This window comes from Sapajus apella, unplaced genomic scaffold (genome assembly GCF_009761245.1).
Source record: "Sapajus apella isolate SASKATOON/1434 unplaced genomic scaffold, GSC_monkey_1.0 scaffold78, whole genome shotgun sequence".
Taxonomy (NCBI): Eukaryota; Metazoa; Chordata; class Mammalia; order Primates; family Cebidae; genus Sapajus; species Sapajus apella.
The window spans coordinates 4,666,494-4,676,444 of NW_022437018.1; the positions used below are offsets into that span (position 1 = coordinate 4,666,494).

The 9,951-nt window shown below is 40.2% G+C and overlaps 1 long non-coding RNA gene across 1 annotated transcript in view; it reads right to left on the reverse strand.

Annotated features, from left to right (window-relative positions):
* The window catches only part of LOC116532987, a 28,647-nt gene extending 19,220 nt beyond the window's left edge, over window positions 1-9,427 (reverse strand). Inside the window, exon 1 of the long non-coding RNA XR_004261027.1 lies at window positions 9,322-9,427. This is a non-coding gene — a long non-coding RNA (uncharacterized LOC116532987). The remainder of the gene's footprint in view (window positions 1-9,321) is intronic.
* Between the last annotated feature and the right edge of the window lie 524 nt (window positions 9,428-9,951).

The window sequence follows — 9,951 nt, forward strand, 5'->3', positions numbered from 1 at the left end:
TGGAAGAGATCTGAACGTCAAGTGTAATACTTCTGCGGGATCTTAATAAGATTTATAAAAGGACAGTAACTACATGGTCAAATAAACTTCAGGAGTTTCTGGGTTGAAAAAGAGTTAACCTAGTTTTGTTACCTTTTAGGCTTCCTGGACTCCTTATCATGCTATGCCCAGAGAACCTTAGTTTTCGTGGGATATCTCTTAGACTCCAGATTTGGAAAATCTGGCCTGATCTTTCCATCTGATTTTCACATGTGAGGAATCTGAGGAGCTTGAGAAGATAAACGAGCCATTCAAGTTTGCACAGTTGGTAAATGAGAGTACTGATAAAAGGCCTTTGGGTTTCATGGTTGTGACAGCCTAGAACTGAAAAGGGTCTTAAAGAATACCAAATTTAAACAATTCACTTTGTTAGAAGAGAAAATACAGCTCCAAAGAGGATAAGTTACTTGTCCAAGGTTGTACAGGCAGAGTCTGGACCACATTACATATAGACTTTCTGGCTTCTCCTTGGAAGGAAACAAAGTGAAAATGAATTTAATTTATGCTAGCCAGAAATGTCTCTTAACCAATGTTTTCTAAGTACGCATAAGAGCTTCTGCTAAATGCTATAAGACATTGATATGACAGACACCAAGATGCTGCTGTGGCCTCAGTAAGGAAGCAACTAGGAGGTGGCTGGTGACTTCACATTAGAACCACTGGTAGCTTTATCAATACTACTGATGATCCCGTCTGACCCATACTCTACAGAAATTAAATCTATTGAGAAGTTGGAGGTGAGATGGGGCCCCAGTGCCTATACTTTGAAAAGCTGCCTGGGTGATTCTAGTGCAGCCAGAGAGGAGAACCACTAGCCTACAGCAAAACAAGATCTGGAACTGGAGAAAAGAGAAAAAGAGATGGCAGCAGAGGCCTCAGGACAAGTGGTGCCTAGAGCACCAGCAGAGAAGAGGCAATGGTGCTTATCTCCTTCACACACACATGCACACACACACACACACACGCACACACTCCTTTCTTCGGTCTCCTCTATGGCTACAAGGGGAGAAATCCCTTGGTGGGAATAAGACCAGAAGTAAGAAGAGATGGATAAAAAGATTATTGCCCAGCCTTGGGCCTAGCTAAATGTTGCTAGCATGGATTTGTGGAAAATTCCGTCAACATGGCCCTGTGACTTTCTTCTGAAACACTCCCATACTCCGTGCATGGAAGCAGAAAGAATAGGTCTATGCGTTACTCAGAGCTTTGGACAGGCAGGATGGGCACAAGGCCTCTTGCTAGCAGGAGAATTGATAGCTAAGAGAAGCCGGTTGATGGATTCCATGCAGATGGTCTTTGTTTCACAAATCCAGTGAACCAGTGATGACTATAAGGAGTAGACCCCACTGTGAGGGGCATGCCTTATTCTACCTGGAGTGAATTCCCTGCCTAGGAGAGTGTGGTTCACTCTGCCCATATCTGTGTTTCTTAGATTCCTTTCAAATCTCCCATAACATCATTTAGAGATAAATGTTTTATTTCGTTTTGGGTAAATTTTAGACATACAACCATCCCCCCAATTATTTCTGTAATAATGACCTTCCTGTGCCTAGTGGAACTGCCAAATCTGGCCACAGCACAGCTGACTATGAACTTGTGACTCAGTGGCCAACATTTGAAGACAACCTTTAACTAACTCCAGTAAGAAGCCAGCAGCCAGCGTCTTCCAGCAATTACTGTAATTTATGTATTCAAAAAATGAAATAGCAACATTCAGATTTCTCTAAAAGATTCTTGACTTCACCACATAAGGACTAAGTCTCATTTGTAGAAAAATGAGACTAGCTTCTTGTCCTTCACCTCTGATCACGGGGAGTCTCAGAATGAAGTGCTATCTGAAATTAAATTGTGGCTTTCTTTTCTTTAATTTTTTAAATTTTACTTTCCCCCGCTCCAGCTGAAATCCGAGAGTTAGTATGCACAAGTCTCCTCCAACTGAACTGCCTAATCCTCTATGACTCAGCTGTCCAGAGCCACAGCTGGCTTGGCATTGATTTTAAAAGCCTCCCTCCCCGCCACCCCACTCTCTCTCTCTCTCTCTCTCCCTCCTTCTCTCTCGTTCTCCCTCCTTTCCTCTTACCACTCTAAAGGCTCCTCCCCCTCTCCCTACCCCAAGCCAGTTCCACAGTGAATCAATAGCCAGGTCTTTCCAATTGGCCGTAAGCAGTGCCAGAGGGAAACTCCTAGTTCTCTGGCTACAGGCTTGGGCTGGGGAAGCAGCTTATAAGGTCAGTGTCCCAAACTCAAGCAGACAGCAGTACAAATAAACAGCCATGGGGAGACAGACACGGAGTCAGGAAAATCCCCTGCATGACTAGACTATCAGTTTCAGCAATGCCGTGGCTGGGGACATCAGGTTCAAGCCCATGACACTGAGGCCAAAGAGTCTGACTTGGAATAAGGGTTGTTCTCAAGCCCGTTTCTCTCTAGCCAGAGGACATATTTTGTTAAAGAAAAAAAATTCACCTGAGGGATGGCTGGAAGTCAAAATCAAATAATTATAAAAATGATACATTTTCAGGATTCTAGTTAACTGGGGTAGAAGGACAATCCAAATTAGTTAAGAACCTAAATTACAGAAGGTCTTGAATGACAGGTGCCAGTGGGGAAGGGTCCTCCTGGTAGTGTTCTAGGAGAAGACTGGGTATTTGAAACCACAGATGTCCATTTAATGGACAAGAACCATGAGGTTCTTATCAGAGGCAGATTTATCATGAAGCTAGTGAGGCTTCTATCTCCAGACTCCTCTCTCACATAGACATAGCTAAGGGGCACTAACATTGTGGTTACATGGTCACATGTTGTAAAATGTGCAAAAGTAAAATGTTTTGATATTCTTTTTCTTAAAAAGGGATTCCCAACTTATACACACTTCAGATCCCATGAAACTTGAACCCACATCAATTGGGACAGGCATCTGGGGATAGATGGGGATCGCCTTTTGGGTTTTGTTCTTGTTGATTTGGATGAAAGGAGAAGGCACCCTACTGTGGGGTTCAGCTTTTCATTCTCATTGATGACTTAGGGCTCCCCTTCTTCTGGGCAGGCTCCCTCGTGTCCCTCGGAACAATGTAATGTGACCCTATAGACACTTCCTATGATCATGGTTCTTATTTTAGAAGTTAACATGAGCACACATATTTATTAGGATAAAGAAAGCGTTCTATAAGATGCTAGCTATGGTGGACAATTTTGTGTGCTCATAATGGTACTCCCTTTCTTTTGGATATTTCTAGAGCAACTCATATCCTTGGCCATGACAATCATCTATGGTTGGGTATGTGACTCAAGTCAGGCCTTTTAGTCTTTCCCTAAGTTTCGCAACTGCAGCACGGGAAGAGGGTCTCTTTTCTCTCTGTTCACAAGGCTGTAAAGGCTATGAACTGATGGCTGGTGGCTGACAGGGCTCCAGCCTTGTGGGAAGGCTGCTGTGTGAATGAATGGCTAGAGAAAGTAGCCCTCCAGTGCCTGATTTCAGCACCCCATCCCATTTTCCTGGGGTTTATGAGCCCACATAATTCCCCTCTCTTCTCAAGAAGGTTGCTGTCTCTTATAACCTAAATTACTCTAATCCATTTGTAATCTAGAGTCACATGGTCATGAAAGAAAATTCTTCCAGCTCTCTTTTTTCCTCTATTGGAACCAAGCTTCTTGTTGAGCATACTCTTGGCAGAATCACCTCCTACAGTGAGGTTTCAGTCACTTTTATCGACACTCCTAATGTCAATGAATTGCTAAACATCTTTCACTTTTGCAAATCAACTACTATGGCATGAGCACTTATTGGGTCCAAGCCAACTGGCTCCCATCTGGACCAGGTAAACTGCTGGAATCTGACTGTGCTTCTACTGCAAAGTAAACAAAAGTACAAAGTCTCCAGGATCTATTACTGAAAAGTGTGAGGAACTGGTAGGTTGACCAATGATGGTCATAACTTCTGGAATATATTAGGTGCTATGTATCTGTGGGATTAAGATTATCTGAGAGCTCAAAGCACATTTTGATCATCACAAGAGTTAAAACATAGACCTGGCTGTGTTGGGTGTAATAATTTTGGTCTCACTGAAACTATTCCGTAAGGAACAATGGGTCCTTCTAGGGACCCTTTGGGATAGTCATTTCCTGTATGCATAGGGTTTTGTGACTAGAGGGCCTCTTAGCATCTGATGATTCTAATTTTGACCCAATAAGATGAAGTGTTTACACAAATGTATACCGCAGCCCAATACTCTAATTAGTGTTGCTGAGAATAGGACCTTTCAATTAAATAGTTAAGAATGACTTGTAACTACTTTACAAATAATATTTATGGTTGATTTATTAAGTAATACTATTAAAGAGTTTAAGCTAGTCCTTTTCATAAGTGAGTTACCTGTTCAGTAACCCAACTATATTCAACTGAAACCCATTTTTCACGGAAAGTTTGCTATCCAAATTTTCATAAATTACATGCTAGAAAAATCCAAATTACAGAGTAAATGGCAAATGGTAAGTTACCCTGAATAGAGTGTTGAGAATTCGGAAATCCTAAGTTCTTGTCTTAACTCTGTCCCTAAATTACTGCAATTACTGTGAGTCTCAGTTTCTGCATCTGTAAAATGATAAAGTTGGACCATGTCGTAACTACAATTTATTGAGCTATTATTATGTGCCAGGCCTTGAATGTAGAGCTTCATACACATTATTTTATTACACCACCATTTATTTCTTCCATTAGCTCTTTTAGTACATAATACTTTTTTTTGCTTTATTCTGTGCAGAGCAGAAAACCGAGGCTCACAAAGACTAGGAAACTTTCCCAAGATCACACAGTTAGTAAGCAGCAGGACAGAGACTCAAACTGGTTTACACTTGGTTCAGAGCCCACACACTGAACTACTACTTGATTCTGTTATTTTTACAGGATCTCAAAGATTCTTCCAGCTACAAAATACTTTTCTTGTATTTCTAAATAGCAATCCATTTCAGGATTAACAGGGCTTCATTGCTATCATAGTACATTTGGACCAGTTTGTGACAGATAATTTCCAGTTAATCCAATTATGATCAAAATGTGAGCTGAGACCTACTAATTCGATTATAAGTGACTCAGAACTAATTTTGAGTAAAATTGAGGAATACCAGTCAAGAAAACATCAATGGCCGTAAGATGCCATAACTTACTCTGCAGCTTATTTTGACTATATTTTAGGAAGAAACCCCATTTAGATGAACTCTGTCCTGAAGGGGAAATTAACCACTCTTGGCTTGTTCCCAGTTAGTAAAATCCTAAAACAAATACAGATTTCCCCCCTGGTTTCCAAACCCTTTACTCCACCCCAGCCACCACAAACACAGTCTGACAGTGTGGTCTGACTGCTTGTTGTTGGTGGCAGTGACTTTAATCCTACCCCACCTCCTCCAAGAAGGAGGTTGGACGACAAGTGAATCTATCAGCAAGCTTAGGTTTAGCTCCTGGAGTATTTCACATGCTGTCTGAGGAACCGAGAGTTGGAGCTATAAAGAAATATAATACATGGCCCATTGCCTTATAGATGTCTCAACACTGAGGGCACAAACGGAACAGATAAAAACGCAGAACAGAGTAAAGGATATGTTAAGAGCTCAGCTTCTGTGGTGGACGTGGAGGGAGAAGCTGGGAGGAAGACAGGGAGATGGAGTTGAGGTATAGACAAGACTTGGATTGGCTGGGGAGAAAGGGAAGGGGAAGGAGAGGAGGGGCATTCTGGGTAAGAAAATTAGGATAGGGAACGAGGAAGGAATGAGTGCAATGTGCTATAGCATTGTGAAGAGAACTTCTCTGCTAGCAGACTTCTAACCAAAACCTCAGGTAACGACTAGAAAATTCCATCAGGAAAGGTCTTCACAGGCAAGAACTTTATCTCTTTCGCTTATTACTATATCCTTGGTGTCTATAACAATACTCGACACAGAGTAGGTAGTCAACACATATCATTCAATGCCTGAATGTTGTATTTCATGTGGCTCTCAGTGTCGTCCCTGGACCATCATCATTGACATCACATGGGAACTTGCTAGAAATAAAAATTCTCAGGCCCCACTCCAGACCTACTGAATCAGAAACTCTAGAATTAGGTCCCAGAGTACATAGTTTAACAAGCTTTCCAGGTGATTCTGATGCACGTTGAAACTTACAAACCACACTGAGTTCTGTGGCTCACACCTATAATCCCAGCACTTTGGGAAGCCAAGGCGGCCAAATCACTAGAAATCAGGAGTTCGATACCAGCCTGGCCAACATAGCGAAGCCCTGTCTCTACTAAAAATACAAAAATTAGCCAGGCATGGTGGCATGTGCCTGGAGTCCCAGTTACTCGGGAGGCTGAGGCAGGAGAATCACTTGAACCTTGGAGGCGGAGGTAGTGGTGAGCCAAGATCACGCCACTGCACTCTAGCCTGGGCACAGAGTGATACTCCATCTCAAAAACAAAACAGAAACAACAACAAAAAATTAGCCAGGTGTGGTGGTGTACGCCCATAGTCCCAGCTACTTGGGAGGCCGAGATGGGAGGATCACCTGAGCCTGGGGAGGTTGAGGCTGCAGTGAACTGTGACTGTGCCACTGCATTCCAGCCTGTGTGACAGAGAGAGATCTGGCCTCAAAAAAAAAAGTATGAACCTTGGATGTATACCAAAGTCTGATTACAGCAATTTTTTTACTGCTTCTAAAATCCATGATACTCTTCCTAGTGTGCTCTAAAATGGAAGAATAGGGATATTTATTATTTAAATGTTGGCAAGTAACATCTGAAACACTTAAACGCTGGTAGTAACATCTTTGCATTTTAAAGAACGCATTGTCTAAATTCAAATAAGTAAAACTAGATTTATCCATTTATCAGGATTTAGACTGTCTCTCACAGGAAGAGGAGGTAGGAACCCAGGCTCTGGGAAGTCAATACTACCAAAAATCAAAAGTGAATTTAAAAATATGAATTAAATGATGAGATACTAGTTTAAGACGGCTGATTGACCTAAGCATTTTCCCTGCCTTTTAAAAGTCTAATAAAGTAATAGTAAAAGAGTAACCCATAAGAGCAAAGAGAATGGAAAGGACCCAAGAGCTCTTTCAATTAATGTCTGAAAAATGGAAGAGAACAAAAAACTGTGGGGCCTTCTTGGAACAACTCAAGGGAACTGGTGCTGCTGTTAGTAATTGCTTGATGCAGCTTCCTGAGGAGCTGCAGCCTTAGGAGTAGCAAGTCTCCCTCTGTTCCTGAAATAAATAAGCATTCTTCATGATATTTCATAAAACTAGAGAACTGGGCCGGGCACGGTGGCTCACGCCTGTAATCCCAGCACTTTGGGAGGCCGAGGTGGGTGGATCACCTGCAGTCAGGAGTTCAAGACCAGCCTGACCAACACGGTGAAACTTAAAAAAAAAAAAAAAAAAGCAAAAATTAGCTGGTGTGGTGGTACACGCCTCTAGTCCCAGCTACTTGCAAGGCTGAGGCATGAGAATCACTTTAAACCAGGAAGCAGAGGTTGCAGTGAGCTGAGAAAAAAACCTAGAGAACTGGAAGAGACATTGGAAATTGAAATTCTAAACTCTATATTAACCAAATAAGGAAACTGAGGCATAGGAAGTTAAGAGATTGTTCCTGGTAACAGACTGGTTACTCATAAACCTAAGTATCCACCAATCCTTTTCTGGGTGTGTCTTCTGTCGTATCCCACTGCCTGTCTGAATTCACCAGGATCACCAAAGGCTTCCATGACGAAGTGCCACATCACATGGATCTCTGTCACACCATTTCATGAGGTGTAGACAAGAATACTGAACTAGGTCATAACAGTCACACCCCCAGCTCTGAGCATTTGTGACTGTTGATTCATCCATCTGTATTGTGTTTGTGGTGGGATCTACAGTGTATTGGGGGTGGGGCAAATGAAGATGAAATTGTTAATTTGCATTTTCAAGTCTTTTTCATTTTAAAAATTATGTTTGCTCATTAAATAAATTAACTCCATCACAGTAACTATAGAGTATTATTTGATGTTTAAACATCCCCTGGAACTCACTACTATTCATGCTTTGTTTAATATTCTGTTTAATAGTCTTATGAGTTTATCAAACAATCAGCATTTCTTTAATCATTAATGAACATTCCCTTAAATATTTGTGCATAACTTACAACTAAAAAATTAAAATATAGATCCATCAAATAATTTCCCAAATATTTAAATATTGATTGCTAATACAAATACTTCTAAATATTTGATTAAAACTACAATTTTACTATTATCTTTAGAATTTGAACGCTTAAAACGAAGACACACAAACACACACTATTAAAGGGATAAAAACTAATTTGTACCCTGAAGCTAAAACTAGTTCTCCAAATGTTAATATTATAGACTTAAGTAGCAGCAAGTTATTTGTATTTCTTTTCAGGTTTGCTTTCCTTACATTTCTGTAGTTTTAGTATTTTTGTATCTCAGTAGACTGAAGGAAAAGGATCAGTCTCAAAAAGCGACAGTTATGGTACCTGGGTAATGAATGGATTGACATCTGATCTGTTGCAATATCTAAGGTAGTTTTCATTTTCTCCTTTTTTATGATAAAGTTTCATTTGTTACATCACAGCAGTTTTAACTGTCTTTACACAGATTTAAATATTATAAACCTAGTGTTTTTCCAAAAATGATTTATTCTTTAGTTGGGCACAGCTGGTAGTAGCTAACACATTGACTTGCCATTTTGATATATTGATTCTGCCTATTAGCATTATGAAACAGTATTATAAATCTTACTGGTATTTTATTTAACATGAAACTTATTAGATTTTATTATACCTAAGAGGACTATCTAGAGCAGAACTTTGCAACCAGCATACTATGTAATTCCCCATTCCTATGTGAATCACTGGGGTGCCACCATATAGATAGATCCCTTCTACCCTGAGCTGCTTGGAGCCTGGAGTGTTTGGGAAATCTGGAAGAAGGAAAAGGGGGTATCAAACATAGCCTTACACTGTGTCATGAGTTAATGTTTTGTTAGATACATGCTATCATTTTCTCTATGTGCCATGAACTGAAAGGTTTGGGAAGCACTGGTCAGGAGGATTCATCTCCAAAAGGGAGACGGAGTCGGGGTGGTCATTTCTCTTCTTCTCTAGGACATACAGCTAACTCGTCCTTTAGAACACACTGTGGCATGTACCTTCCACTTGATTATTTTGTGTGAGCACTCCTGGTGAACTGTGGGACCCCGTTTTGCCAGTTTTAATTGGTTTTTCTCATTCTTCTTATAGCACATACCTACTTTCCTCAGAATTACATACAGTTCTCTCTATTCTTTCCTGCTGAAACAGAAAATAACAGGTAATGAACTATAAATTATGAATTATTTCTTATTAAGAAACAAAACATTTACATTTAAGTATATATTCTAAATTTACAAAGCAAAAAAAAATTAAAACAGCCTATCATATTAACCCTCTTTGTATTACAATGATGTTTTTATACACTTTATATTTTCATATACTTTTTTGCATCATTAGAAACTGAAAATGTCTCCTAGAGAGTTGCAACCTACTTTGATGAAACATTATGTTACTCATTTTATCTTTTCTATTTTGTTGAGTTCAATCTAGCTAAAGGAAGCCTCTTTAAGTTGACTCTTTTGCCTTTTGAACATTGCCTCTGGCATTTTATAAAAATATGCATGCTGTCTCAGACTCATCCTGACATTTCCCTGACCCCAAGACATGGAATCCACTACCTTTTAAAGGATCTTTCTCTAGTGGAGAAAGTAAGAGAGAGTTTACATAGAATGCTGAACCTTAGTGTAGTATGTTTCCATAGGCTACTTTTCTTAGAGTAGGCGGCTTTATCAGTCCCTAATATATCTTTCCACATTGACAAAACCAACAACAACAACATCCTATG